At 43.9% G+C, this 27,461-nt stretch overlaps 1 protein-coding gene across 1 annotated transcript in view; it reads left to right on the forward strand.

Moving 5' to 3' along the window:
* COX10 (cytochrome c oxidase assembly factor heme A:farnesyltransferase COX10) overlaps nucleotides 1-27,461 on the forward strand; it is a 111,502-nt gene that overhangs the window by 24,028 nt on the left and 60,013 nt on the right. The gene's annotated exons all lie outside the window — the stretch shown is intronic.

Genomic DNA, 27,461 nt, shown 5'->3' on the forward strand with positions numbered 1-27,461 from the left:
AGGAATTGAAGTTACCAGCAGGAAAACAGCTTGGCCAAGTGGATGCATGCGCTGGTAGTCTGCAAAGCAGCAGTCTTTTCATTCGGGAACACCTAGAACCAGTGTGCTTTTACCATGTGTTATCAGCTGCTTGGAGAGGGGTCAATCCATTTCAAATAAGCTTAATTTCCTGTTTCGATTTTACGTCAAAACAGCGCTACAGGAGGTTCAAGCAACCCTAGCGCGCCCCCCCCCCCCCCCGCCCCGCCCCGTCCCTCCTGTAAACCACAAGCCATCTCTTCCTGTTGCACCCTCCCATGTTCCCCAGCGAAGAGATTGATGATGGTTTCACAATGAACACATTTTAATGACGATTTAAATAAAAAGCAGTATGAGCAAATTGGGTTTATGTGACTATTTGTGGGTCTATTTTTCAAAATATTTTTTAAATTATCACTTGTATGTATTCAGTAGTTATAAATCCGGGTCATAAGATTAAGCCAGGGAAGCATTCTGGTTTTCAGGCTCCTTTTGAAAAATTGAAGACTGTGTTTATCCTTGATAATATCAGTTGCTGTCTCCTGTTCCACTTATATAGATTTTAAATAGAGACTTTGGACTAAAGTGTGGAAACTCAGAAAATAGCCACACAAGCTCATAAACATCAACTGGTTCCTAGATATTATAAAAGATGACGCAGAGTGGGGGACTCCCCTGGCAGTCCAGTGGTTAGGACTTTGCCTTCCAAGACAGGGGGTACGAGTTTGATCCCTGGTCAGGGAGCTAACATCCCACACTCCTTCAGGCCCAAAAACCAAAACATAAAACAGATGTAATAGCTTCAGTAAACACTTTAAAAATGATCTACATCATCAAAAAAAAAAAAAGATCTACATCAAAAAGTCTTAAAAAAATACAGACTGGCCTTGAGTTGGAGCTGCCTGTCCCCCCTACCCCCCCACCACAAAAAGGAATAAAAAGGTGGTCAAAGATTCAGTTGTAGCAAAGAAATATCTGGAGGAAATAAAGTAGAATGATTTATATTAGGCAGAAGTTTATTATGGAAGCTGAACATAAACCAAGGTTTTAGAAATGTTTTAAGTTAAAATGCATTTAGATGGCCATGTTATTTCACAGTTGATAGGAAGTGTGTTTGCTCCAGGGGCTGAGTTGGGTTCTGTAGGTTTTAAACTGCTGGGGAAGCCACAGCCTCCATGGGGTGATTCTTTCTGTGATGACAAATGCCAGGAGCCTTGTCCTGCCTCCTCCTCAGGCTAGTGTCCTAGCCCTGCCTGCCTCTCATGCATACAACTGTCCCACTCTTCTTCTAGAACTTTCTCATACCTCCCACAGGCCTCAGCAGTGTTGGGCATGGCATCCACCCTCAGTCAGGGAGAGCTGTTGGGCCCACAAATACTTTCCTCATCCTCTCGTGTTGATACGTATTGCTTCCCTCCACTTGTCTTGGGCTCTGATTTCATTCAGAAGCCTTGTAATACTTTAAAAAATCACACTGATTTCCATTGTCGGATTTCATCCTTATTACAGTGTCAGTTAGCTTCTCAGATGATGGTTTTTTCTGGATAATGTTGGGAGTATTTTAATTCTAGTGTTGTTAAGCAGTCTCATAAAATTAAAATAAAGGAATGCGAAGACATTTTCATCAATGCTTTTCTTTAGCATCAAAAGCATAAGGCCACAAGGATTTGCATGAGCTTTTGAAAGCAGGCAGAGAAAGAAACAGTTGAAAAGGAAGAACTTCCTGCTTTTTTAAAGGATCTGGCATCCCACTAAAAAAATGCAGAAGTGTGGTTGGTGTGCAGGACCAGTCTCCAGCTTCTGGTAGAGTTCTGTGGGGAGAAAATGTCCCCTGTCACATTTATAGAGGGATTCAAGTAACATTTCATGTTTCTTTAAATACTTCTCATTGCTGTTATTCATTTAGTTCTGAGTGTTTCTTCTTTATACCCTACTTCTGTGATCTCTGTGTAAAAGTAGGAAACATAAAGCTTTGGAAAACAGTTCTTAACCTTTCTTTTAAGGAGGGAAAATGAGATTTAGCTTCTGATTTATGAAGTCCTGACTAATGCATAAAGAGATACATGTATATTTAAGGAACCACTAACATGAAAATGTAAAAAGCAATTACACCCATGTTCTGTAAACGTGCTTCATTTAAAACCATAGGGCAGCTTGAGAGTGGGAGTGCCTTCCAGGGATGAAAACAATCCATAAAATTCAGCGACTGGAAAATAAAATGTTATAGATGGCCTTGACTGATCTAATCTTGAAAAAAGAGAGGCCAAAAGGAAAAAAATGAGTGAGCTCAAGTAGAATGGATTAACAAATTGAAAGATAAAAATTATCAGAAAATTATCATCACAACCATTTTGATTGCTTGACATGACAGATACTGTTTTAATAAGCTGTCAGTGGGATTATAATTGCACTCATCTCACACGCTAGTAAAGTAATGCTCAAAATTCTCCAAGCCAGGCTTCAGCAATACGTGAACCGTGAACTTCCAGATGTTCAAGCTGGTTTTAGAAAAGGCAGAGGAACCAGAGAAATTGCCAACATCTGCTGGATTGTCGGAAAAGCAAGAGAGTTCCAGAAAAACATCTATTTCTGCTTTATTGACTATGCCAAAACCTTTGACTGTGTGGATCACAATAAACTGTGGAAAATTCTTAAAGAGGTGGGAATACCAGACCACCTGACCTGCCTCTTGAGAAATCTGTATGCAGGTCAGGAAGTGACAGTTACAGCTGGACATGGAACAACAGACTGGTTCCAAATAGGGAAAGGAGTACATCAAGGCTGTATATTGTCACCTTGCTTATTTAACTTATATGCAGAGTACATCATGAGAAACACTGGGCTGGAGGAAACACAAGCTGGAATCAAGATTGCCAGGAGAAATATCAATAACCTCAGATATGCAGATGACACCACCATTATGGCAGAGAGTGAAGAAGAACTAAAGAGCCTCCTGATGAAAGTGAAAGAGGAGAGTGAAAAAGTTGGCTTAAAGCTCAACATTCAGAAAACTAAGATCATGGCATCTGCTCCCACCACTTCATGGCAAATAGATGGGGAAACAGTGGAAACAGTGGCTGACTTTATTTTTCTGGGCTCCAAAATCACTGCAGATGGTGACTGCAGCCATGAAATTAAAAGACACTTACTCCTTGGAAGGAAAGTTATGACCAACCTAGACAGCATATTAAAAAGCAGAGACATTACTTTGCCAGCAAAGGTCTGTCTAGTCAAGGCTATGGTTTTTCCCGTAATCAGGTATGGAGTTGAGAGTTGGACTATAAAGAAAGCTGAGCACCAAAGAATTGATGCTTTTGAACTGTGGTGTTGGAGAGACTTTTGAGAGTCCCCTGGACTGCAAGGAGATCCAACCAGTCCGTCCTAAAGGAAATCAGTCCTGAGTGTTCATTGGAAGGACTGATGTTGAAGCTGAAACTTCAGTACCTTGGCCACCTTATGGGAAGAGCTGACTCATCTGAAAAGACCCTGATGCTGGGAAAGATTGAAGGCAGGAAGAGAAGGGGACGACAGAGGATGAGACATTTGGATGGCATCACTGACTCAATGGACATGAGTTTGGGTAAGCTCCGGGAGTTGGTGATAGACAGGGAGGCCTGGCGTGCTGCGGTCCATGGGGTTGCAAAGAGTCGGCCACAACTAAGCGACTGAACTGAACTGAAGTGGGATTATTTTACTTATGTTACACATACATGAATTTTTTAATAAAGATCAAGAGTGTATGTCAATAAGTACATATATACAGGTTGACTTTTAATAATGACGTACTGTTTCATTTCACAGCTGTGCCACAACTTTCTGAGCCAGTTCTCTACCGTTTTAACTTTTTGCTCCTACAAGTAATGCCACACACACCTTTGTTGTTAGAGGACAAAATACTGGAAGTAAAATTGCTGGGAGGAAGGCTACCAACCAAAGCGTGTGTGAAAATGGTTTAACTCTGAAATGTATGATTTTAGCAGAATAATTAATTTCTAACATTCATGCAGTGCTTTAGCGTTTACAGAGTGTATTTACACGAATTATTATTTAAACCTTACAACCCTGTGGGATAGGTGGCATTATTTCCATTTCTATTGTTAAACATTATGTTTTACCATCGAATTAATATTTTTTAGAAGCAACATTGAAGAAATTATTGTGCCATTATATTGCAGTAAAAAAGTTGAATCATTGTAAGTAAAAATGTTAAATAAATACCATTGCTTTATGTATGTGAAAAATAAGTCACAGGAAGGAAGGGACTATTATTGCAAATTAAGCATTTATTGCAGAATCTGTAAGAAACTATAAATAAGTAAAAATGACATTTTAAATTTTGTGTTTCACCTGTGCCTGGCACTGTTCTGTGTTAGAGATCCACTGCTTAACATTTGATTTATGTTATTGCTGTATAGGCCTTTTTCACACACATACCTTCAGGCATATATTAATATCTCACAGAAATGGTTTATGTAATATGCATAGTTTCTATATATTTTTTCCTTTAAGTAGTATATCACGAACATCTTTCCATGTCAATATTTGCCTCATAGCATGATTTTATGAGTCTTCTGTAGATGTACCATGATTTGTTTAATCAGTTTCTCTTTGTCTGACATTTTAGGGATTTTCAGTTTTTGCCCAGATAAATAATCCTGAACTGAAATTCTTGTAGCTGAATCTTTGAAACCCGTCCTTCACTATTTCTTTAGATAGATTGCTGAAACTGTGTGATTTAGCTAAAAGAAAGTTAAAAATTAAAACGATGTGTGTTTTAAGTGCAGCTAAATTTCTTCCTGAAGGTCTTGTTTTATTTGCTTTAATCTGCTTATACTTCCATTTGGTGCCATGGGACTTCTCATCACTGATACTAAAATCTATGCTGGGTTTACAGGTGTCCTTAGATGTTGCCCTTTTAATTCAAGGTGTTCTGATTACTCAGGAGGTAGAGTTGGGTTTTTTTTTGTCGGGAGACTTTTTAAATGCTTATTTGCTGTTTCTGTTTGTCAGTGTTTGCCCATTTTGCTGTTGGACATGTGCCTTTGTTCAAGAGGTCTTGCTGTCTTTAGACTGGATTAACTTTTGTCCTGTAGGGTTTGAATATGTTCTGCAGTTTTGGGGAGGTTTTGAAGTGCAGATGTTTCATATGTTAACTCAGTCAGATCTTGTAATTTTTAATAGAGGAATTCTGAGTCTCGGTACTCGTGACGGTTGGGCTGGAAAACTGTCCTCAGCACCAGGGGGTGTTTCCCAGTGTCGCCATCTTTTTCATCGGGGTGCTGTTGGCACCGACCCCCCCTAGTGTGACAAATGAAAATGTCTTCAGACTTTGCCAGGTGTTCCTTGGGAGCCACAGTCCCTCTGATGAGAACCGCCGCTTTGACTCTTTTTTCCTTCTGATCTCACTCGAGATGCCGGCTATGGTTTGGGCCTCAGGCAGCCGGGCTTGCGTTTCTCCTGGAGTCACTGCCCACTGATGGCCAGGCTGACCGCACGGCCTGGTTCGTGCTCTTCCTTGTGTGACTCTTCATGTCCCTCTGATTCTCAAGTGTTCCAACTCAGACAGGAAATCACGTCTCTCTATTCATAGCCCACCCACACTTCACCTCTTTCACTAAATAAGTGAAAGTGAAAGTCGCTCAGTCATGTCTGACTCTTTGCGACCCCATGTCCATGGAATTCTCCAGGCCAGAATACTGGAGTGGGTAGCCTTTCCCTTCTTCAGGGGATCTTCCCAACCCAGGGATCGAACCCAGGTCTCCCGCATTGGGGGCAGATTCTTTACCAGCTGAGCCACAAGGGAAGCCCATGAATACAGGAGTGGGTAGCCTATCCCTTCTCCAGAGGATCTTCCTGACCCAGGAATCGAACCCAGGTCTCCTGCATTTCAGGCAGATTTTTTTACCAGCTGAGCCACAAGGGAAGCCCTGCACTACAAATGAGCTGTGCTAAAACATCTTCATCTCAAAAGATCGGGGCTCAGGCACTGGCTTTTCTCCTCTCAAGTGCACTGACTGGACCCAGACCGCCTGGCTTGCCTCACATTTACCCTCTCTGTAGGCACCTGTTGGACCTACTGTCACGCCAGTTGTGGTGCTAGGTGTGAGCACCTACAAATCAGACGAAGAGTATTTCCCTCCGTTACTACTCTGCCATCAGTAAACTGTTCAAGAAGTTTGATGAATTCTTTAGTTCTTACAGTATCCCTGGCAGAGATCGATTACTACAGTTGTCGCTTGCAGGGTGCATTAGTTCTCAGTTGTGTCTGACTCTTTGCGACCCCATGGACTGTAGCCCACCCTGCTCCTCTGTCCATGAGATTTCCCAGGCAAGAATACTGGGGTGGGTAGCCATTCCCTTCTCCAAGGGATCTTCCCGACCCAGGGATGGAACCCAGAGTACCTGGCTCTATCGATGGGCAACCTGGTGATTAGAAATGTCTTCTTCCTACTGAGCGGAGGTCGGCCTCCTCCTGCCTTCAACTTGTGGGTCATCTTCTCCTGTCTGTGAAAGCGCAGTGTCCCTTCATCCACATGACCGTGCTCCCAGTCACTTTCCAGCTGTGGTTACAGGCACTTGTGTTGTTGCGGGGGAATGCTTAACTCCAGTAAGTAGGATTCCCTGATCTCCAGCAACCATCCCTCTTCCCACAGCAGAGAGTGGGCCAACAGGGTGAAATTGCCCAGGAAGTCATATTGGAAAAAAGGAATATTTACGGGGGAAGTGAAGGGAAGTAGCAGGAAGTTTCCATCATAACAACAGTCACAGCTGATACTTATTTCACACTTGTCAGATGCCAAGTCATGTTCTAAGCATTTCACTTGTATTAGCTAGGGTTTGTTTAAATCTAGGTTTATAGGATTTCAGAAACTGACTCTTTTGAAAGATCAAATGGATGACAAATGAATGCATAACCTAGACTTAGCTCTAAGAAGAACTATTGATGTTCTCTGAGACATTATTTTGGAGAAAATTACAAGAAAGGCCCAAAATGTAAGTCAAGTTTCAGATCTGAGGGGTAGGTTATAATTAGAAAGGTAAAGGTGATAAGGCTCTGTTATCTTTGGGGTCTGGTGTATCTGTGGATGTTGAAGAATTTTTATAAAAGGAAATGAAAGAGATCAAGAGGTGTGAATGAAATGGGGTCAAGAAGAGACGTGTTTTTTGTTTGATACTGACAATACTTGAGAGACTTTTCACGGCTGAAATAAGGTAAAAAGGAAGAGCTTTGGATAAAGAGCTCTGAATTATAGGGTGGGCAGGGCAGAAGAAAATCCACAGGCTTTTAAACTGCAAGAGGGGAGACAGATAAAGATTTTCCTGTTTTCCCAGCGAATACGAGATTAATATCTAAAGCGTCTCTCTCCATTTTCCCTTTCTCTGATGTTTCTTTTGTTTTGACTCTGCAGTCCGCCTTAAGCAATAGGAACTGACTTTCATCTTCCATGGTGGACAGAAGTGGTTAGGGAACCTGGTGTTGTATCCTGGGCGAGTCTGACTGATGTCAGCGAGCGCCGGCTATGTGATTTACAGAGCATCATGTGTATAAGAAAAATCAATATACGAGAAATGTATTTTTCTCCCAAATGTTGTGACTCGCTGGACTTTGATGTTTTAACTGGTGGGCAACTCGCATTCCCTCCAAGACCTCTGAAATCCACAACTTGTGGCTCATTCAGACAACCCGGATTAGCTACTGCACTGGGCTGGGTCTGCAGGGTCTCTGAGTAGCACATGGGAGTCTCCAGCTAAATGTGTTTTTCATAGACGGCAAATGATGAGCATTACTGAGCAACATCAGAAAGAAAACGCATGTTCAATGCCGAGTCTCTTTTCCTGCATTTATATATATGAAAGCTCAAATAGTTCCTAAATTGCATTTGATTCTCTGCTCCAGAATGATCCAGCCGAGTTGAGTGAGTTTGGCACTGGAATTCATAACCTAAATACCTCCAGGTGAAGCTCTGCCTGCAGATGTAGAGACGACAGTAGTCTGAACATACGTGCATCAACGGTGTTTGTGATTTACGTGCCGCATTAACTGGCCGTGCGGTGGCACCATCCCATTGTGTTGTAGAAGAATGAAGTGATGCTTAGCTGTGTTGTTGATCACACACCTGAACCTGGTGGGGTTGAGAGCAGAATTTGTGGATGTGACCCCCAGCTCGCTGCTTCCTCCTCTCACTTGGAATGTTTTAGTCTCAGCACCACTCAGATGAGGGCCGTTACCACTGAACAAGTCACCTTTGCTCAGGTGACTGTTGGCATTCTCACTGTGGAGCCCCGAGGCAAGGGGACCTTCATGGGCGGGTGGCATCTCCATCTCTAGTGAGATGGGAGGATTTGAGGCACTTATCTCTGTGAAAGCCAAGTGCTCCGTTAATGTTAGCTGTTGTGATTGTTGTTAATATAAAAGTTTAGCCTGTTTTAGGCCCACTTTGAGAATCTGGTTACCATCCATTTGTCTCCAGTTAGGGTCATAGTATAGAGAATGGCAAGGAGACGTGTTTGTTTTCCTCACTGCCCTGAGAGCCCTGGGTTAGCCTTGCAAACTGTGTGTGTGTGTGTGTGTGTGTGTGTGAATATGTGTATTCATTTATTCCTAGTGTGTAATGCCTGCCCACGGTGTTTGAACATGTGGTGATTTAGGCTCAGCAGGTGTCATCCGTGCTCTGCCATTTCAGAGGCCTGTGGAGTTGTGTCACCAGTTCCAGTAAATCTAAACAATATTGGTGAAAAAATATTGGGTTTCCCTGGTCTCTCAGATGGTGAAGAATCTGCCTGCAATTCAGGAGACCCGCCTTCGATCCCTGGGTCAGGAAGATCCCCTGGAGAATGGAATAGCAACCCACTCCAGTATTCTTACCTGGAAAATTCCATGGACAGAGCAATCTGGCAGGCTACAGTCCATGAGGTTACAAAGAGCCAGACATGACTGAGCAACTAACACTTGTACTATTGGTGAAAAAAGGTTGATAAATCAAAAAAGCAGATATTTGAGACTGTCCTGGAGATTGCAGCAGTGAGGCTAATCTGGGTTTCTGGAGCTGGGCTTCATGGCTGCATCTCTGAGTAGTGGGTCGTGCTTGACTGTGATTTGGGAGATAGAAACCTGCTTCCTCCCTGGCTGGCTCCATCTCACCAGCCGGCAGGGGTCAAGTTGAGTTTCTTCCCAAATTGTCTTTCTTTCCCTCAAATCTTCAGTTATATTTTGCCTTTCCCAGTAGCTTGTTCTGAATCCTGTCACCTTTTCTGTTCTCTGCTCTGAACCACAGACCCCCCCCCACCCCCACCCTGCTGTTTTCTAGGTTAAATGGACTCTTCATTGATGACACTGATGTCGAACCTGACCATGTAGACTGACCCTGGGAGACCATCTCATACTCTGCCTTAGTCACTGCTTTTAAAGTTTAACACATGAAAAAAAGTGAATGGTTTAGTATTTGTAATTTAGAATTGGAGTCTTTTGCTGGTTCTGAATTCTATACCAAACTCCCAGACTCTTGAAGAGGAATCAAGGTGTCCGCAGTGGACAGTGGAACAGGTCTGTGAGACTTGTGCTCTTGAAAACAGACTGACTTCTGAGAATCCTTTGTCTCCTGGTATTTCTAACCAGTAAAGGAGTTCCATACTGCTTTAGGCAAGCTATCAGACCTTTTAAATGTGTGTGTAAGTGATTAAAGTAAATCCTAAAATTCACATTGCCACGACCACCCAGCCCTGTCTTATCGATTTTCTAAGAAGTTTTAGAAAATACTGTTTGTCAAGAAGGGGAAATTGCTTACCTGTGTGATTAATCTTAAGGAAAAGCTCGTGCTGGCGTTTCCTTTAGATGCTATGCCAGATTTCTCCCGGAAGCAGCAATCACAAGGGGGAACAAAGACATTTTGAAGGATCTGAGTGATGGAACGTAAAGATAGGATGAAACAAAAGAGAAAATTTAGTAGTTAATAAGATTTATGTATACTTGTAACATAGAGTATCTTTGTACCTTAGAATATACTGTGTAACCTTACAGTGCTAAGATAATATGCTTTTATTCCAATGAGATTCCTTTAATCCTAGAGGATGTTTACCTGTTAGCTCATAAAAAAGGAAATTAACGCTGAAATGAAAGTCTAGTGTAACATCCTAATATCTTCATTAATGTATCTGAGTAAAAGCTATGTTAGTCTGGTGTTGCTTTTAGCAAAACTATGGCTGATGATCTAGAAAATTGCAGTTCATATTACTGTTATTAGGTGAACTAATAAGAAGGATTAAACAGTGCTGTGTATAATTACCTTAAACAGCTTTCTGAAGATATGTGAATAAAGATTTCTCTCCCAAAGTTAATGCTGTCAACTCCTAATTTAAAATAATGGGGATTAACCAAAACATCGGGTGTTAAGAATATAAAAGTACCTTAAATCCAGATTATCAGTTCTTATAAAAAATATTCAGGGGTTTGGTAAATTAGGGTATTAGTAAGGGACTGAGCATGGGTTCTACCCCTACCCCTTTGCTTTTCACTTACTCTTGAATAAATGACTGAATGGCAAAATAGCTTATTTAAATAAGCATGTGGTTAACCTGGAACAATTAGACAGGCCTTCAATTCAAAGTCTGACATGTTTTCACAGAAGAAGAAAAACAGTTCCTAAGTTTTTTAGCAGAGAGATGTTTAGCCATCCTGGCTTAAGTACAGTCAGCTTGTATTAAAAAATGACCCTTTCCCTAAGTGCTCGGTGAACATTTAGGCTTCAAGACTTTGCTTTAATGCCTTTGAAAGTCAGGAATATGCGACTGAACTAGTTTTCACTTGCACAGAATTTTGTTTATTCTGCTTAGTTCAAGTCAGAATTATCAAGGGGGGGAAGGCTGTTGAAATCCCCTTGATGTTCCCCTGCCTGGTGGAAAGAAATTCTTTAGGTAGTAGGAAATGCTCATTCAGTGTGGCCGTCTCTTCTTAAAAGTCATGTTCAGGAAGGATCCTCACACGTGTATCGACTCCCTTCACGAGTGATCAAAAAGAGCAGCCCCCAGTGTGGCAGAGGAAGGCAGTTGTGTAAATAAGTTCAGTGGAACAATACAGCACACTAGCTCTGCACAGGGCTAGAACTCAGGCCGTGCTGCAGGTGTTCAGGGAGGGGTCGAGAACGGTCATTTCAGCCTCTGGAGGTCGGGACAGCCTCCTGGAGAAGGGGCCAGAGCCTCTGAAGGTCAGGTGGGCACTTACCCGGTAGATGCTATGAGGGGAGACCTTTCTAGACCCAGAGATGTGAAACGTCAGCCAGAGGATGCGTGTCCATCCCAGCATAGCAGAGCCTGAGGCGTGGGGTGGGGAGGATGCTGTGAGGTTCCACTGCAGGACTTTGGAGCGGGGGTCGTCAGGCACCCAGACTCCCCTGTAGGGTGGTCATAAAGCCATCACACCCGTGCTGGCTCTCAAGCTCTTGAGAGGGTAGAGAAGAAAGTACTAGCTTTGACCCCCAAACGCTGTGTGGCCCGGTCCCTCTCCAGCCCCCACCTCCTTCCACCACAGGGATCGCAGTTCAAGTGCCAGCCACACGGCAGACGCCCCCTGGGCGCCTGTGTCCTGTGCTGGGCTGACAGGAAGGCCGACTCTCTCTCGGAGTCTAAGTGGAAAAGCGAAAGATGGCAATAGATATTCTAACAAGGAAACACCACCAGGCAGAGGGGAGGACCGCAGTGAACGGAGGGCCAGGCGGTGCAGTGGCAGCGGGCCCCACCCATTCCCTGACCCCTGACCTGCCTCACGCCCGCAGCGTCCCTTCACGGTGCTCTTCACGGTTTGTAAGGACGCGTCTGATTGATTGATTGTAAGCTCAGTGAGGGCAGGGCCCTCGTCTGTTTATCTGGCGCAAGAGAGGTGCTCAGAGAGGTCAGTAGGCTGAGGGCAGAGCCCAGGCTCGCTGCCCAGGCTGATGTGCCAGCTCTGTGTTTGCCTGTGACTTGGGCACCTAACCTTCTCAACAGGAGGTTGCTGAGAAACTTAGACGACATATTTGGTTCTTAGAGAAGGGCCTGCTACTTAGAAAGTAGGCAATTGATGTTAATTATTATTACTTTTTATTGGGCTTCGCTGGTGGTTTAGACAGTGAAGAAGCCACCTACAGTGCGGGAGACCTGGGTTCGATCCCTGGGTTGGGAAGATCCCCTGGAGAAGGGAATGGTTACCCACTCTACTATTCTTATTAATAGGAATTTATTGAATGAGGAAAGGAGGTAGGCAGATTTTCTTTCTATAAAAAATTGATTTAGCCATTCTGTGAAGCAAAGCTTGAGGACAAACCCATTCAAACAGGAAGCAGAGACCATGAGAGCCTGAAAGGGCGCCATTAGGAGAGATATAAAGTTAGAGGAGTTGATCCTTAATTCAGTGTCCTAGTGCTGAAAAGAAAAAAGTAAAAATGTAGTTGCTCAGTCATGTTTTTCATCAGGTGGCCAAAATATTGGAGTTTCAGCTTCAACATCAGTCCTTTCCTTCCATTGGATATTCAGGGTTGATGTCCTTTAGGATTGGCTGGTTTGATCTTGCTGTCCAAGGGGCTCTCAAGCGTCTTCTCTAGCATCACAGTTCAAAAGCATCGATTCTTCAGTGCTCAGCCTTCTTTATGGGCCAACTCTCACATCTGTACATGACCACTGGAAAAAATAAATACTGGGTAGAGGTGGAGAAGGAAATGGCAACCCACTCCAGTGTTCTTGCCTGGAGAATCCCGGGGATCGGGGAGCCTGGTGGGCTGCCGTCTATGGGGTGGCACAGAGTTGGACACGACTGAAGCGACTTAGCAGCAGCAGCAGCAAAGGTGGAATGGTGGGTAGAGTGCCATCTAGTGAGTGGGGAACACAGAAGAAGGAGCAGGTCTTGTCAAAGAAATGATCGTTCAGTTTGGGCTTTTTTGGGGGGAGGGGTTGCATATTTTGGGTAGAGATGGGTAGAGGCAGCAGGAGACAGAAGGAGAACATGGAGCTGATACCGGAAGCTGGCGGTTGGCATCAGACGAGAGTGAAGGCATTGGGGTTGGGGAGAGCAGCCTGGACTTGAGGACAGTGGAGGGGCGGCAGTCTGTGGGCTGGGAGTGGCGTGAACATCCAGAGTGTTTTCTGTGAAGGAAAGATAAACGTCTTGGGCAAACAGAAGGAAGTTCTGTCAGAGACAGGTGATGGATCAACTCAGAGTAAAACCCCAGGTACCCTCTAAGAGTTGCCCTCCTCTCCCTGGCAGCGTTGCTCACCCTGCTCCAGCCATGCAGCTTTTTGCCAGCATCCCCTGCCCCTGAGGAAGTCTCCTGCCCAGGAGTCCTGCAGGTTCCCGCACCCACCACCTCCTCACAGGTGTCCAGGCTTCATTCCAGCTTCCGCTTCGGTAAAGGGCACGTCCGCCCTCCGCACTCCTCACCCCTCCTGTGAAGAGTCCTTTGGCTCTTTGTCTGTTTCCCCCACTTGTGATGTCGTCACCACGAGAACAGAGCCTTGGTTTTTTATCCTTAAAAATTGGCTGACACATCGTAGGAGCTCAGCATATGAATAAGTCGGTGATGAATGTTGTTTGCTGTTTGGCGAGAGAACTGATGTCAAAAAATGACACAGAGACTTTCCTGGTGGTCCAATGGCTAAGACTCCACACTCCCAATGCAGGGTCCCAGGTTCCATCGCTCGCTGGTCAGGGAACTAAGATTCTGCATACTGCAACAAGATCAAAGACCATATGTGCCGCAACTAATACCCAGAGCAGCCAAATTAAAAAAAAGCAAACAAACATTTTTTAAATGACACGGATAAATGTAAACTTACAACTGTGGTGAGCATTTAAGGCGTTCAGGACACACAGAGGAAAGCGATCAGGGGTGATGCTGGACCCTGTGCTTGCCCTCAGCACTCACCTGTGTCTTCTTGTGGATGGCATCTGGGCCTGAGGAGGGACTTCCCTGGGCACAGATCTGGCTGGCCAACCCCCTTCCCGATAGGCTGCCTAGTTCCTAGGACTCTTAACGGTGCTTGTAGGAAGCAGTCTTACTGGAAAGTGAGTAGAGACGTGCCTCAGAGGTGAGGGATTTTTTCTTAAAGCTGTTCTGTGATTGCAGGGAACCCATCTCAGTTACCCTCAGCAATTTTTTCCATTTTCAGAGTCAGATGCTTTGGACTCTTCTCCTCCCACATTTTACTTCCCGTCAGGCTGCCTGGTGGCCTTGATAAGCTGGAAGGCGAGTACCTGGATGAGGGAGCAGCTGCTACGTTTGGCCCGAATCAGAGCAGAACCCATGGAGCTAGAACCTCTGTCTTGTTTTCAGTAGACACTTGGGTTTTCTGGGAAATTTCCTGAGCTTTCAATGTGAAATGTTGGCTCTTTTTTTTTTTTTTTTTTAATCCCATGTAGACCGGACAAAACCTGCCAGTGGATTGAATTTTCCCTGAACATTTAAGGAAATTCTTTGGTCACCCCCAAGTCTGGCCTTTGAAATGGGACATAACAATTTATATATTATCATTTATCAACACTTTTTTTTTTAAGAAGAAGAAAAAAAAATCTGCCTTCTGAAAATAGAATTCTTCATAGCTAAATGGTGGCGTGTACTTTTCTCCCCTTATTTTCATCACGCCAAGAAAAGCGAAGGACAGAATATCTCAGTAGGTTAGATAGAATGAAGCCACTGAATCTTTTGTTGTTGTTTAGTCACTAAATCATGTTCAATTCTTTTGAGACCCAATGGAATGTAGCCTGCCAGGCTCCTCTGCCCATGGGATATCCCAAGCAGGAATACTGCAGTGGGTTGCCATTTCCTTCTCCAGGGGATCTTTTTGACCCAGGGATCAAACCCATTGGCAGGCAGATTCTTTACCGCTGAGCCACCACTGAATCTTAGCTTGGAGATGAAGTGCCTGGATTTCTTGAACACCTGTGTCTTTTCAAACTGTACCATAGAAGAGCTCATTATTTTTAATTTAAAAAAAGGGAGTGTGGTACTGCTTTAGCATCCAGAAGGTAGAGTGGAGGAAGGTCAGCTGAAAATTGCTTCAAGAAACAGTTTGAAATTTTTCAAATTGAAAATTTAAAATGTGTTTACAATTATTTCTCCACCAATGGTGGTGGTGGCATTATGTTTCAGAAAGTGCCATTAATTGTAAGAGAGTACCACACAGCATTCTATGAAATTTAAGTCCGTTGAGCACCAGCACCTTCAAAGACAATAAAAATTCCAGCCTACATTTATCTATCCCCCTGTGAGAAGTTACTACAATGGATATTGTATCATTCCATGTGAAATTCTTTACCTTAATCGTCTCTCATTTATTTGCAGTTGTCTGAGGTCAATTTTCCATTTTGCAGTTGTCAAACAGCTGTCAAATTAAAAGACCAGATACTGTGTTCATTTACATTTCGTGCCGTTCCATATTAGTACATTTCTTGGCTTAAATATTTAAATAGTGATCCACATGTCTTAATCAGCCTTTCCATGATTAGCCCATTTTTTTTCCCCACAAATGTCCACCTACAGATGAAGTATGATACTTTTAAGTATCTTTATTCTTTTCTAAGCGTAGTTTTAAACAATTTGCATGAACTTTTAACAAAATCACTTGAATTAGCCAGTTAATTACTCTGTTCCTTTCACAAGAAGAGAAAATCAAATCAATATAAACATGTCATTCTTACTTTCTTTGTCATGCCTGTTTGCCTCCTTACTTTTATCACTTCTGTCAAATTTAAATCTAAACAGTCATTGAACGTAGAATTCCGGACTTGCTTTCTGAATGTCTGCATAGGAGAGTGTAAGAGTAAAGAGCTCAGCATTCATTAATAGTTCATTGATCAAAGACTTGTCTCTGGATGTGTGATTGATGTTTTTACTACAAAGTGTCTGAGGCTGCCAGCAAATGACATTGACACTGTCATTCTCTGTGAAAGAGGTGTTAAAAGGTAAAATGGGGTGTCTTCAATATTTTAAGTTTATTTGAGCAAAAATTCATGCAAGTTGGGCGACATCAAACCAGAAGTGGTTAGTGATGCTAACCACTAAGCAAGAACCAAGGAGAGACTTTGCACAGACAGACGCCAATAAAACCAGGAAATGGTCTGATTGGCTGTGGCGGCAGGGGTCACCTAATTTGGGAACCTGGCTGGCTGTTTGTGATTGGCTGTTCTTAGGTGTTGAATCCTTCACCTTGAGACATTTACAAGCTTAGGTTCTGCTTGGGGTATGCATGCTGCTGAGATATTAGAGATATCTCAGTCTAATGGGCTCCTTGTTTATTGAATTCAAAAGAGATCCACTCTAGATGTTTGAGGAGTATGTCAAGAGTTAAGTAGTTTGATGGAAGAATCACAGTCATAAATAATATATATAACATATATAATTCTTAGTGACTTGCTAGAAAACACCTTAAATGGTTTTTCTTAAGCCATTAGAGATTAGTATGTGGTAGCACAAAAATATTCCCATATTATCAATATAATTAACCTTTTACACTAAAATCATTTTTTCCAATCTCTTGTTTCATCATTTTTTATTTTTTCCCAATCTCTTGTTTGTTTTCTTTTCAGTCATTTTACTTTTAATGGAAGATAATTGCTTTACAATTTTGTGTTGGCGTCTGCCGCACATCAACAGGAATCAGCCATAGGTGTACATATGACCCGTCCCTCTTGAGCCTGCCTCCCACCTCCCTCCCCTTCCCACCCCTCTGGATTGTCACAGAGCTCCAGTGTGTGTGCCCTGAGTCACAGCAGGTTTCCACCGGTAAGATCACTGTAATCAGTATTCATTTAGCCCATGTTTTCCATAAACTTTTGTGTTAGGACTTCATTTAACCTCTTCTGGGTTTTGATGCCTTCTACTCTCATCTTATAATTCCTCCTTGCTCTCTGTAACACCATTTTTTAGGTTACATGTTATGTTTTACACATCCGAATGTTCCCAAGCTTTTGAGCCCCCTTTTGGCTGTAAGGGCATTTTTTATTCATCTTAATCCCTGGCGCCCGGCAGTCACTGAAGGCTGTTGAATGAGAAAATGAGCTGGCAAATGATCAGGTAGCTCAGTGGTCAAAGGGGCCTAAGTCAACATTGTTGCCCTGGGCATTTGTTATTCTAACCTCATGGCAGCTGTTAGTTAAAAAATCACATTTTACAAGGTAGAGAAGAGTATAATCCTATTGTTTGTATAGATTGTCTCAGAAACTTATTAGTCATCTTTGAAAGGGTTAGCATTAAGATTGTGATAAAACAAGTTATATTAAAATTGAGTAATACTGCAGGGGCAGATAGAATCAAGCTTAAGTTAATGATGATGTAAAAGTTATTTCTAATAGCACAGTAGGTTTTCTCACACAACAGTAAAGAGAGTGTTTATTCCTTTCATCTTTGTCATTTGAAGGCTTTTAAAATTATTCTTTACCAGTTGGTATTACAAAATGATTTGGAGGTCATGAATTACGTGTTCTCTGTGCTTACAGCAAGTAGCTATTAGTGAAAACCTAGTCCACTGATGCATTTCCTCATAGAAACTTTGTGGGGCCTGCCCTGGCTGTCCAGTGGTGAAGAATCCACCTTGCAATGCAGAAGACTTCACAGCAAATGTTCTGGGTAGTTGAAGGCATCCAGTTCACTCTCAGCCTTTAATACACACAGGGGTTCTGTCCTGGTCTGGGGGACTAAGTCCCCACATGTTGTGGGGCAGCTCAGCACACATGCCACAACTAGAGAAATCCATTAATTGCAACAGAGACCCAGTGCAGCCAAAAAAGAAAGAAAAAAACTTCATTACCAGAGGGAAAAATTAGATTAAAAAATATAGAAGCCCAGACTCTTCTCATATCCTGCTGCCTGCTCAGCAGTTCTGCTTGGATTTCTGTGAGATGCCAACAGAAAGGCAACTTCTAAAATCCAGCTTCTGATTTTTCCCCAGAAACCTGCTCTGACTTCCCATCTCAGCTGCTGTCAGTCCAGTTGATGGTTGCTCAGGCCGGAGACGGAAGTCATCCACGGTCCCTGGTTTTCTCTCAGACCCCAGATTCTGTCCATCAGGACGTTACGCTGATTGTGCGCGCACGCGCAAGCACACACACACAGCTGTAGAGGTTGAGGAGTGGCTGGCGGTATGACTTGCCTGGGTTATGCATAACCTCTCACTGGGGTTTGCTGCTTGTCCAGCACAACATTCCGATGCTCAGTAATGTCTGACTCTTTGTGACCCCATGGACTGTAGCCTGCTAGGCTCCTCTGTCCATGGGATTCTCCAGGCAAGAATAGTGGAATGGGTTGCCATTTCCTACTCCAGGGTATCTTCCCAACCCAGGGATCGAACCTGAGTCTCCTGCGGTTCCTGCATTACAGTCAGATTCTTTACTGCTAAGCCACCTGGGAAGCCCCTGACCTCCCAGGGTGACCTAAAACCCGAGTGAGATCAGCCATCCTCTGCTCCAAGCTTGCCAGGGACCCCCCCCCCCCCCCCCCCACAGGCCCTGGTGAGCATTCCACCTCCTGCCCCAAAGTTCAGTTTCTTCACATCAACCAACACACTTTTCTCATCTTACTTATCTTGAAAAAAATGAAAGTGAAAGTCGCTCAGTTGTGTCTGACTCTTTGCGACCCCATGGACTGTATAGTCCATGGAATTCTCCAGGCCAGAATACTGGAGTGGGTAGCCTTTCCCTTCTCCAGGGGATCTTCCCAACCCAAGGATCGAACCAGGGTCTCCTGCATTGCAGGCAGATTCTTTACCAACTGAACTATCAGGGAAGCATCTTAGGGCTTAAGAAAAGGAAACCAGTCTTACATTTGTAATGTGTTAATTACAAGTATTTATTAGTCATTGTACTTTCTCATTTGTCAGTGGCCAAGGTTGTCCTGTCATGTCTTTTGTCTATTTTAGCATGAAGACATTTTCTTTTCAAATGACATGTAAAGGCCTTTGGTATGTGTAATGATTTGTTGCAGATATTTTTCCAGAACTGTCCTTGACATTGCCCTTTATTTACATTTATTTGTTATTTTGGAGTATAGGGAAACCTTACACTTTTAAATATTCAAATCTGTCATTTTGTGATGGTGTCTCCCTTGGGAAGGCTAACTAGAAGGGCCTTCTATCTTAAAAAAAAAAAATAGCTTATGAGGTGGTGATTTAACTTAATATGGTTTTAAATTGTTAGCTTGTCCTTCCAGGGATCACTTTGAACTGCCAGTCTTAAAATAGCTACCATTCTATTTTATTTGGATTTATTTCTATTTCACTAATCTGTTCCTTCTGTTGTTTCCAAAACCACACCCTTTAAAGAAGCTTATCTTTGTAATGTATTTTGATATCTGTGGGGTCACGGGCAACTCTCTTGCAGGGCAATTCTTTTTTCAAGACTTTCTTTGGGTGCTTCTCATCAGTTTATTATTTCAGATGAAGTTGAGAATCGTTGTTTTGAAGTATTTTTAAGAAATGGGGTTTTCATTAGAACTGCGTTGTATGTGCAAATTTATTTGTGGAAAAGGCATCTTTGCACTATTTAGTCTTATCCAAAAGCATATCCCAGCTCCTAAGACTGCTAATCTGCTTACAGTGCAGGAAACCCAGGTTTGATCTTGGGGTCGGGAAGATTCCCTGGAGGAGGGCATGGCAACCCACTCCAGTATTCTTGTCTGGAGAGTTCCATGGACAGAGGAGCCTGGCGGGCTACAGTCTATGGGGTCACAAAGAGTCGGACACAACTTAGCAACTAAGGGCAGGAAGGTATGGATATAACATGAAATAGCGTTAGCTAGACCAGCCAACGTGCAGATGGATCCCAGCTCCAGAAAGTTTAAGATATAGGGGAGAAAAGCACATAGAAGAATCAAAAGAATACACAGGGTTGTTGTTTTTGTTTGTTTTCCTGTTTGCTTACACTTTATATTCTTAGTAAATGTAATTTCTAAACTTTAGAACTTTTCCCTTTTTTTAACGTTCATTCCTAAGTTTTCTCAGTCAGTTCTTAGATTTTCAGTTTCTTTAAAATCAAGTCCCAGAACTTCCCTGGTGGTCCAGTGGCTAAGACTCTGTGCTCCCAATGCAGGGGGACCAGCTTTGTCCCTGGTTAGGGAACTAGATCCCACATGCCACAACTAAGACCCAGTACAGTCAAATAAATAAAAAAATCAAGTCCCATTTTTTCCATTTTTCTCTCTACATCTGCCTGTACTCAAGCAGCTTTTCCCCCCACTCAAGTATGTTGTCGTGTCTTCTTTTACGTATTGAGAGTAAAAAGCAAACGGTGTCCAAAGATTACTTTTGTTATTACTGGTAGGATTTTTTTTCGAACATACATTCTACCACCTCTCGGTACTGTTTCCACGGTTTGTGTGGGCAGGTTCCAGCGGCCCCACTGGTATTTCCCCTGTTTATTCCCCACTCAGCTAGCAGAGGTCTGCTGTGGGTGTGCAGGGTTTCACTTGAAACTGCAGGTGTAGTGATTTGCCACCGTGGGTTGTCTCCCCTTCTCACCAACTCTGCTGTTTGGGGCTCTTCGTCTGCCCCCGGGTGGTATCTCGGGGTCCCACTTCCCATATTTTATGTGTTTGTAGTTCATACCTTTATGGAAGCAACTGGTTCACATGTTCAACTTATTTTCAGCCCTTTTGTCTTGTATATATTGATGTTGGTCGCTGGTAAAATGGAGATGGTAATAATGGCATCTGCCTGTATCATGTGCTGGCATTGGAGACGGGCAAATGGAACATTATGTCTGTTCTTGCAGCCTCGTGGGACATAGATATGCCTGTGCGTGCGTGCTAAGTCGCTTCAGTCATGTCTGACTCTTTGTGACCCCGTGAACTATAGCCCCCCAGGCTCCTCTATCCAGGGATTCTCCAGGCAAGAATACTGAAGTGAGTTGCCATGCCCTCCTCCAGGGGATTTTCCTGACCCAGGGATCGGACTTGTGTCTCCTGCTCCGGCAGGTGGATTCTTTACCACTAGCGCCACCTCAGAAGCCCAGGAAGTAGATACACACAGGTAACTTAGGTTGAAGGTAGAAAATAAATAAGAGAAATAAAGTTGCATAGGATGTCTCAGAAGAAAGATGGTCTCAGGCTTCTAGAGGTTTAGCTTGGTAGAGTGTGCAAGATTTGAGGCTGAGGAGAGGATGGATCCCAGTTGGAAGAAGTAATCTGAGCCCAGGCATCACACACGTGACTGGGCCATACGAAGTGGGGGGCCTCTGACGGCAGGAGACAGAGGGGGAGTCGCTGGTCGCAGACCGGAGCCAGGCCATCAGGTGTCACAGTCTTCAGTCGGGTCTGCTTCAGAAGCAGAGTCACGGACCGGGAAGAGCCTCGAGGCGAGTAGCCAGTTAGGGTATTGTCACCACGGCCCGGCGACTTAGGAAACAGGAACCTCCGGACGAGGAAATGGATTTGAGGGAAAAACGGGCCTTCGTTCTGAGAAGTTAGTTCACACCGAGCTTTGTGCTAGCATGCAAATGCATCTGCCGGCCTGGGTGGCAGGCACCGCTCTGCGACCAGAGTCCCCTTCCTCCAGGGACACGTGGGGCTCTGGCAGCCTCCAACCTGAAGTTGCCGTCCTCCCACGGAGCCCATCAGTAGCTGCCATCTGTGACATCTCCACGTCCTTGCTCCCCCACTTTTCATAGTTCATCATAGTTTTATCATAGTTTCTTTGCTTGACATTTTAAAAATGATGTTTAATACAGTTTTTAAGACTGTATTGAGAGGAAACATTTTTCCTGGACTTTTTTATGGTGAGGAAACAATCAACAATGGCTTTTCATAAAATTGGGGAAAAAAGTTTTTTCTTCTAAGAGATGCCAAACTTTCTCTTTGACTCTCTTTAAGTAGTTAATTCCCTAACTTCTGCTTTCATGGAAATTTTGAAAATGTTAAAATTAGGCTGTGCTAATTTTAGGCACATTTGGTTGCCTGAAGATCATTTCTTACACATTCTTAATCTCATTTGACGCTCCAGTGTGGTGGTTGGGGGACCACGAGCTTGTTAGTTGCTGGTTTGATGAGAGTGGGTCACATCAGTGGGAAATGAACCTGGTTGGCTGGCATCCTTCGTTTTGGAAGATTTTTCTTTCTGTAGATGTTTTTTATTGGCACGTGTCCAATTTGACGAGGGAGTGGTGAGGGAGATGGTAGGAGGCCTGCTTCCCTAAGGGGCCTTGTGCCTGTGGGTGTCCATGAGCCGTTGTGAAAGCTCACCTCCCTCTAAGAACCTTGCCATTATCAGAGCTGTAAATATGGGGCTAACATTTAACTGCTGGATGCTGCCCCTTTTCGCATTCCACACAATTCTGTCTGTTCGGGTGTGTTCCCAGTAATCTGCTTTCATCTTCCATCTGAGCTGCTTTTGATGTTGTTTAGTTGCTCAGTCCTGTCCACCTGTTTGCAATCCCACAGAATGTAGCCACCAGACTTCTGTCCATGGGATTTCACAGGCCTGAATTCTGGAGGGGGTTGCCATTTCCTTCTCCAGGAGGTCTTCTTGACTTCATGGATCGAACCTGTGTCTCCTGCATTGCAGGAGGATTCTTTACCACTGAGCCACCTGGGAAGACCCTCTCTAATATGTTACTAGATTGATTTTGAGGGTTGGTTCCTGTCCCCACTGGGGCAGTTTGAATGCCATATGCCTCAGGCCAGGGGTCACCCTGATTCTGCCCCTGTGCCCGCCCAGGTGTACCTCCACCCCTAAGTTCTTGTGACTCCTTCTTCCTTGTCAAGTAGGTTATGCTTTAAATAAATGTATATTCAGATATATAATTTAAATATGTATATTTTTTTGCTCTGCTTGTGGCCTGCCAGGGCTCCAGGTGACTCACTGCTTCCTCTGACTTCAGCTTGTTGCTCCACAAATAACCATGATCATAATGATGCTAATAATAGCATCACTTTAGGTCACCAAGCACTTTATGTCCATCATCTGATTTTATCTTCATAGCAACCCTGTAAGCCAAGTCTTGTTTTCACCACTAGGCAGATGAGAAAATGGATATTCAGGAACTTCCCTGGTCGTCTGGTAGTTAAGAATCTGCCCTTCAATGCAGAGGACTCGGGTTCAATTCCAAGTTAAAGTAGAACATTTAAAAAAAGAGCAGATGCTCGGAGAAGTTAAGTGATTTGCCCCGGATCACTTGGCCAAATGACAGAACTGGAAGTCCTTCCAGTTTTGACTGAGTTCAGAGCCCTCTCTCGACCCTGACTCACCCATCAGATTTCCAGCCTTGCTTTGACCAAACCTCAACACCTGAACACCTGGTCCCAGAGTCTTGCCGCCCCTTCACCAGCAGTGGTCTCTGGATCTGCCCTGCTCCTCTGGGATTTCTATGTGAGGACCAGAAGCCTTGCCCCATCTGTCTGCTTTCCACTCTGTTCCTGTAGTCGGAGGTCTTCTAGGCTCAGGGCTGACTGCAATCTTGGTTGGTGTCAGTGACTCTCAGGATGCTCTGAGGAAGAAAGACGCCCTTGGCCGACTGAAGGAAGTCCTGCCAAGTGACCGGGGTGGCTGAGACTCAGCCTGTCAGTCATCACGAAAGCCAAGTGCTGGATGGTCTACTGACCAGCATACCACTGATTCAGTAAACCATGTGGAATTAAGTATGCATCTGCCAGAAACCAGCTAAATCCTCCCTGAACCCTAAGAAGTTGAGCTAATGTTTCCAGCACTTGCCTTTGGGGGAGCTGCCCCTAGGCAGCCTTCCTGCTGCAAGAAGGTCTTGAGTGCAGAAGCCAAGCCCATCCAGCTTCTGGGGAGGATGTGGATGGAGAGAGGGCCACGGGCGAGCACTGCCTGGCTCTTCGGGGGCCCCTCACTGTGCACAGAGCTGTCTCCTGAGCCCATCTTTGGTCTCCCCCCACACACCACCAGGTGCAGGGAAGGGGGCTGAGCAGGAGCCCAGCTTGGGATCCTGAGACTCAGAGTTGAACTCATCGTGCCGGGGGCACCAGAGCCCAAACTTGGCCTTCTAGTTTGCCCCATCACAGCACCTGTCCACCTGTTCACAGTGCGTGCAATGAACATTTGATCTGGGGAGGCGACAGTTTCAGAGCTTTTCTCTAAGCTGCAGACTCAAAATCCTTCATTGTGAATCTGAATTTCCCCAATCGTAACTCTCTTCTCAGCAGCCTCAATGCAATAATTTTCTTAAAACTGTTGGGAGTCTAGAAATGGACTCACATAGGTCATATTATTGATGCACAAGCTGTGAAAATGAAAGCTTTTCTCAGAACTCAGGCCTTTTTTCCCGGAGCGGATAAAGTAGCCCGGAAAAGGATGGAGACATACGAAACTAATTTGTCTGATTAAAAAGAAAAATTTTATACCAATCATAAAACTAGGAAGGCAGTTTATAAGGAAAGGCATTCAATAGAGAATGTGAATGTTATTTCTGTGGTCTATTTGGTATGACATGCTAATGCAAATCGTGTATCCCAAAGAAACTGTGAAGTTGAGGAAGAAATCCGCTCTCCTCCAGGTTAGGCAATGTGAGACGGTGGGAGCAGGGCGTGCTATGCAGAGAGCAGAGTTATGCTTACGGGGGTGAGGAGGGGCACCAGCCTGCGAACAGCAGGTGCCTGCAGTGTATGTGCAGAGCCCTTTAAGGATCTCTCATCAGTCTGTTTTTAAGTCAGATCATACGATGTGCAGACGTGGGCCATTGGCCCTTCATTGTCAAGTGCTTTTCGCTCTTCTCTTTTCTCCGTGCCCACGTCAGTGGTACCCAGCTGTGAAGCCCGACTTGCCCTGTGTTACTGAAGAGCAGATCCAGTGTTTAGAGCGGTTACAGTTGATTGCATGGGGTTGGTTTCATGTCTCTCTCTCTCATGCTGCTGCCACAGTGGGTCTCTAAAGAATAAATCCGGTTTTCTGCTATAAATAGGTCAGTTGTTGCATCAAATACTGCAGAGTGACCACTCTGTTAGACTTGGACAGCTCCATGCTAGCTGCAGAAAGAGCTGCTTCATCTCTTGAACTTGGCATCAACTTTGTGAATTGGGGGCAGCCCCTTTAGAGAGGCTGGTATTTAATGTTTATTACACATCAGTCCCATTCCATCAAGGATGGAGCAGTGGGGGAAAGTTTCAGTGAAGTGCGCTTTCTTCTAAGAATCCAGCAGTAGTTTTCCCCCCCTGATTTCCATGAATGGGGGATTACCATGAGTTGATCTAGAGTTGATTATTTTTTTCTCACTTCACTCAGAACATGAACTTGGAGGTGTTGCCGCCTGGCCTGCTGGCCTTTGTTGGTGGCTGTTGGTCCCTGTGGTCCATGTCACACGTGTAATTTGTTAATGGGCCTCTTGATACTTAGGCTGGTGATTCATCTCGTGGCACCCGTCATTAGATGATTACTTGTGGGCATTACATGCAGAGGGGACGTGCCCGTCGGGGCCCAGGGCCCGGCACCCTGCCTGCTCGGGTGCCCCTCGGCTCCCCTGCCCACCTCTCTCTGCACTGTCCAAAGTGGAATCTCCACTCTCATTCTTAGCAGTGCTCTGAGGGTTGGGTTTTCATTCTGTGCATGTGGCAAACACCAGGGATTTTTTGTTGTTGTTGTTTGATGTTGAATCAGAACCAGTGTATAAGTTATACGTGAAACAAGTGTTCCCCAATTTTAGAAATGTTCCTTTTCGTGTAGAATTGTTTCAGTCTCATTCTTTCTCCTACTGCGTTATCAGTTTTCACTTTGGTTTGAAACCCAATAGAAAATGGCCAGTAAAAGCAGGTGACAAATTGATTTATGAGACGCTGGTTGGGTTTCTTCCCCCCTGAAATGTGAACAATGAAACGTGAACTTCATCTTTAAATGTATTTACTCAGGTTGTCACTGATGAATGCACGTTGGTAAAATAGCTCCAGGAATGTTTTTATCCTGTCACCTCCAGTTGAAACGTTTCACGGGGGCCATAGTTTTCAACACACACTGAAAATAGCAGGTTCTGCTCCTGCAGCTGATAGAAGGTGACAGCGTGCCCTTCTGGTACCACGTTGTCATCTTATTAATAAAAATGTAATAAGGTTCCTGAAACCATCAAGAGTGGGCTTTTAGGTGCTTATTGGTGATTCTTACAGCGTTCAAGCCATTCTTTGCCAAATTAGCCTTGGACCAAGGAGGTTCATTGAAAGAAAAACATTTGGGCTATTGAAAAATAAAGTTTTACTTCCATACCAAAAACCACATTGTAAAATTTTAAACGTGTTCAGAGGCCAGCGTCCAGAGCCAGACGATGAAACGCAGCTCTTTGGGGAGGAAAACAAACTGGAGCGGGGATTACAAAGGGAAATGCCTAGACTTTGAAGAGCTGAACCAGGCCTCGGGAGCCGAGGGCTGTGCGTCTCCTCGTCCATTGTCCAGCCCCTGAGAAGACTTCACAGCGAATGTTCTGGGTAGTCGAAGGCATCCAATTCACTCCCAGCCTTGAAAATACACGTCAGCCCTTAAGTCGGGTAGACAGCAGCACTAATCATATTAAGCACAGTGTCTGAACTCACAGCGAATGCATAATTAACACATTGTTTTAGGAGACCCGATGTTTGAGTCAAGGGCAGGCCTCCACTCACAGTCCTGCGGGTGAGGAGGGGGCCGTTCCCCGGGCCGGCCCTACCACCACGGCCAACGCCGGGCGCTAAATCTATTTTGTTACACCTCTAATACGAGCCAAAGCCATCAGACAACCTCCATTAAAGTGTTCACCACGGAGAGCCCTCTCTGGGATAGTAAATGCTAATTCAGTGTCAATTAGAAAAATGCTCCCAACAAAACACCAAGATTAATAAGGGGGTACTTGTGTTGATTCATCACTGGGTTTTTTTTTTTTTTTTCCCGCCCCTCATTCCTTATAAGGATGCATCTTTCATTACTTTCTATTTATTATTTTAAATATGTTTAGCTTGAAGGCACTTTACCATTTTATCTTTCTTTTAAAACGTAGCCAAATGTTTACTTCTCCATCAATATCCATTTAAACTTAAGCCATTTGGGTCTCACTAATTTAAATTCCTTTAGTGGGCCCATTGAATAAAAGGTTCAGTGTATAAACTCTTGAATTAGGCATTCAAACACACTTTTAGAAGTTTTTGATTTCTATAATCCTCTTCCCCGTTTTGAAGATGTGTAGTGTATATTTTTAAAAAAATAAATCCAGCTTTAATAAACATCCTGTTACCACAACTAATTAACTGAAAGTAAATCTTTTTCTCTTTGCAACTTTCAGACTTTATACAGATGTGTTTAAATGTTAATAGGGCATTCTATACTTTTATTGGTATACATTTTTTAATCCATTTAACCGAGCCAAGTGTATTTAATGGTGACAGTGGTTACAGTTCTGTTTTTGTTTTTTTTTTTGTTTTTTTTTTTTTTTATGAAAATCATCTTTATTGAGCTCACTATTATGAGAGTGTTTGTAGGGGGCTGGGGGTTGTTGGATGGGACGTGCAGTAGGGTATAATTCA

Source organism: Odocoileus virginianus, chromosome 17 (assembly GCF_023699985.2).
Source record: "Odocoileus virginianus isolate 20LAN1187 ecotype Illinois chromosome 17, Ovbor_1.2, whole genome shotgun sequence".
NCBI lineage: Eukaryota > Metazoa > Chordata > Mammalia > Artiodactyla > Cervidae > Odocoileus > Odocoileus virginianus.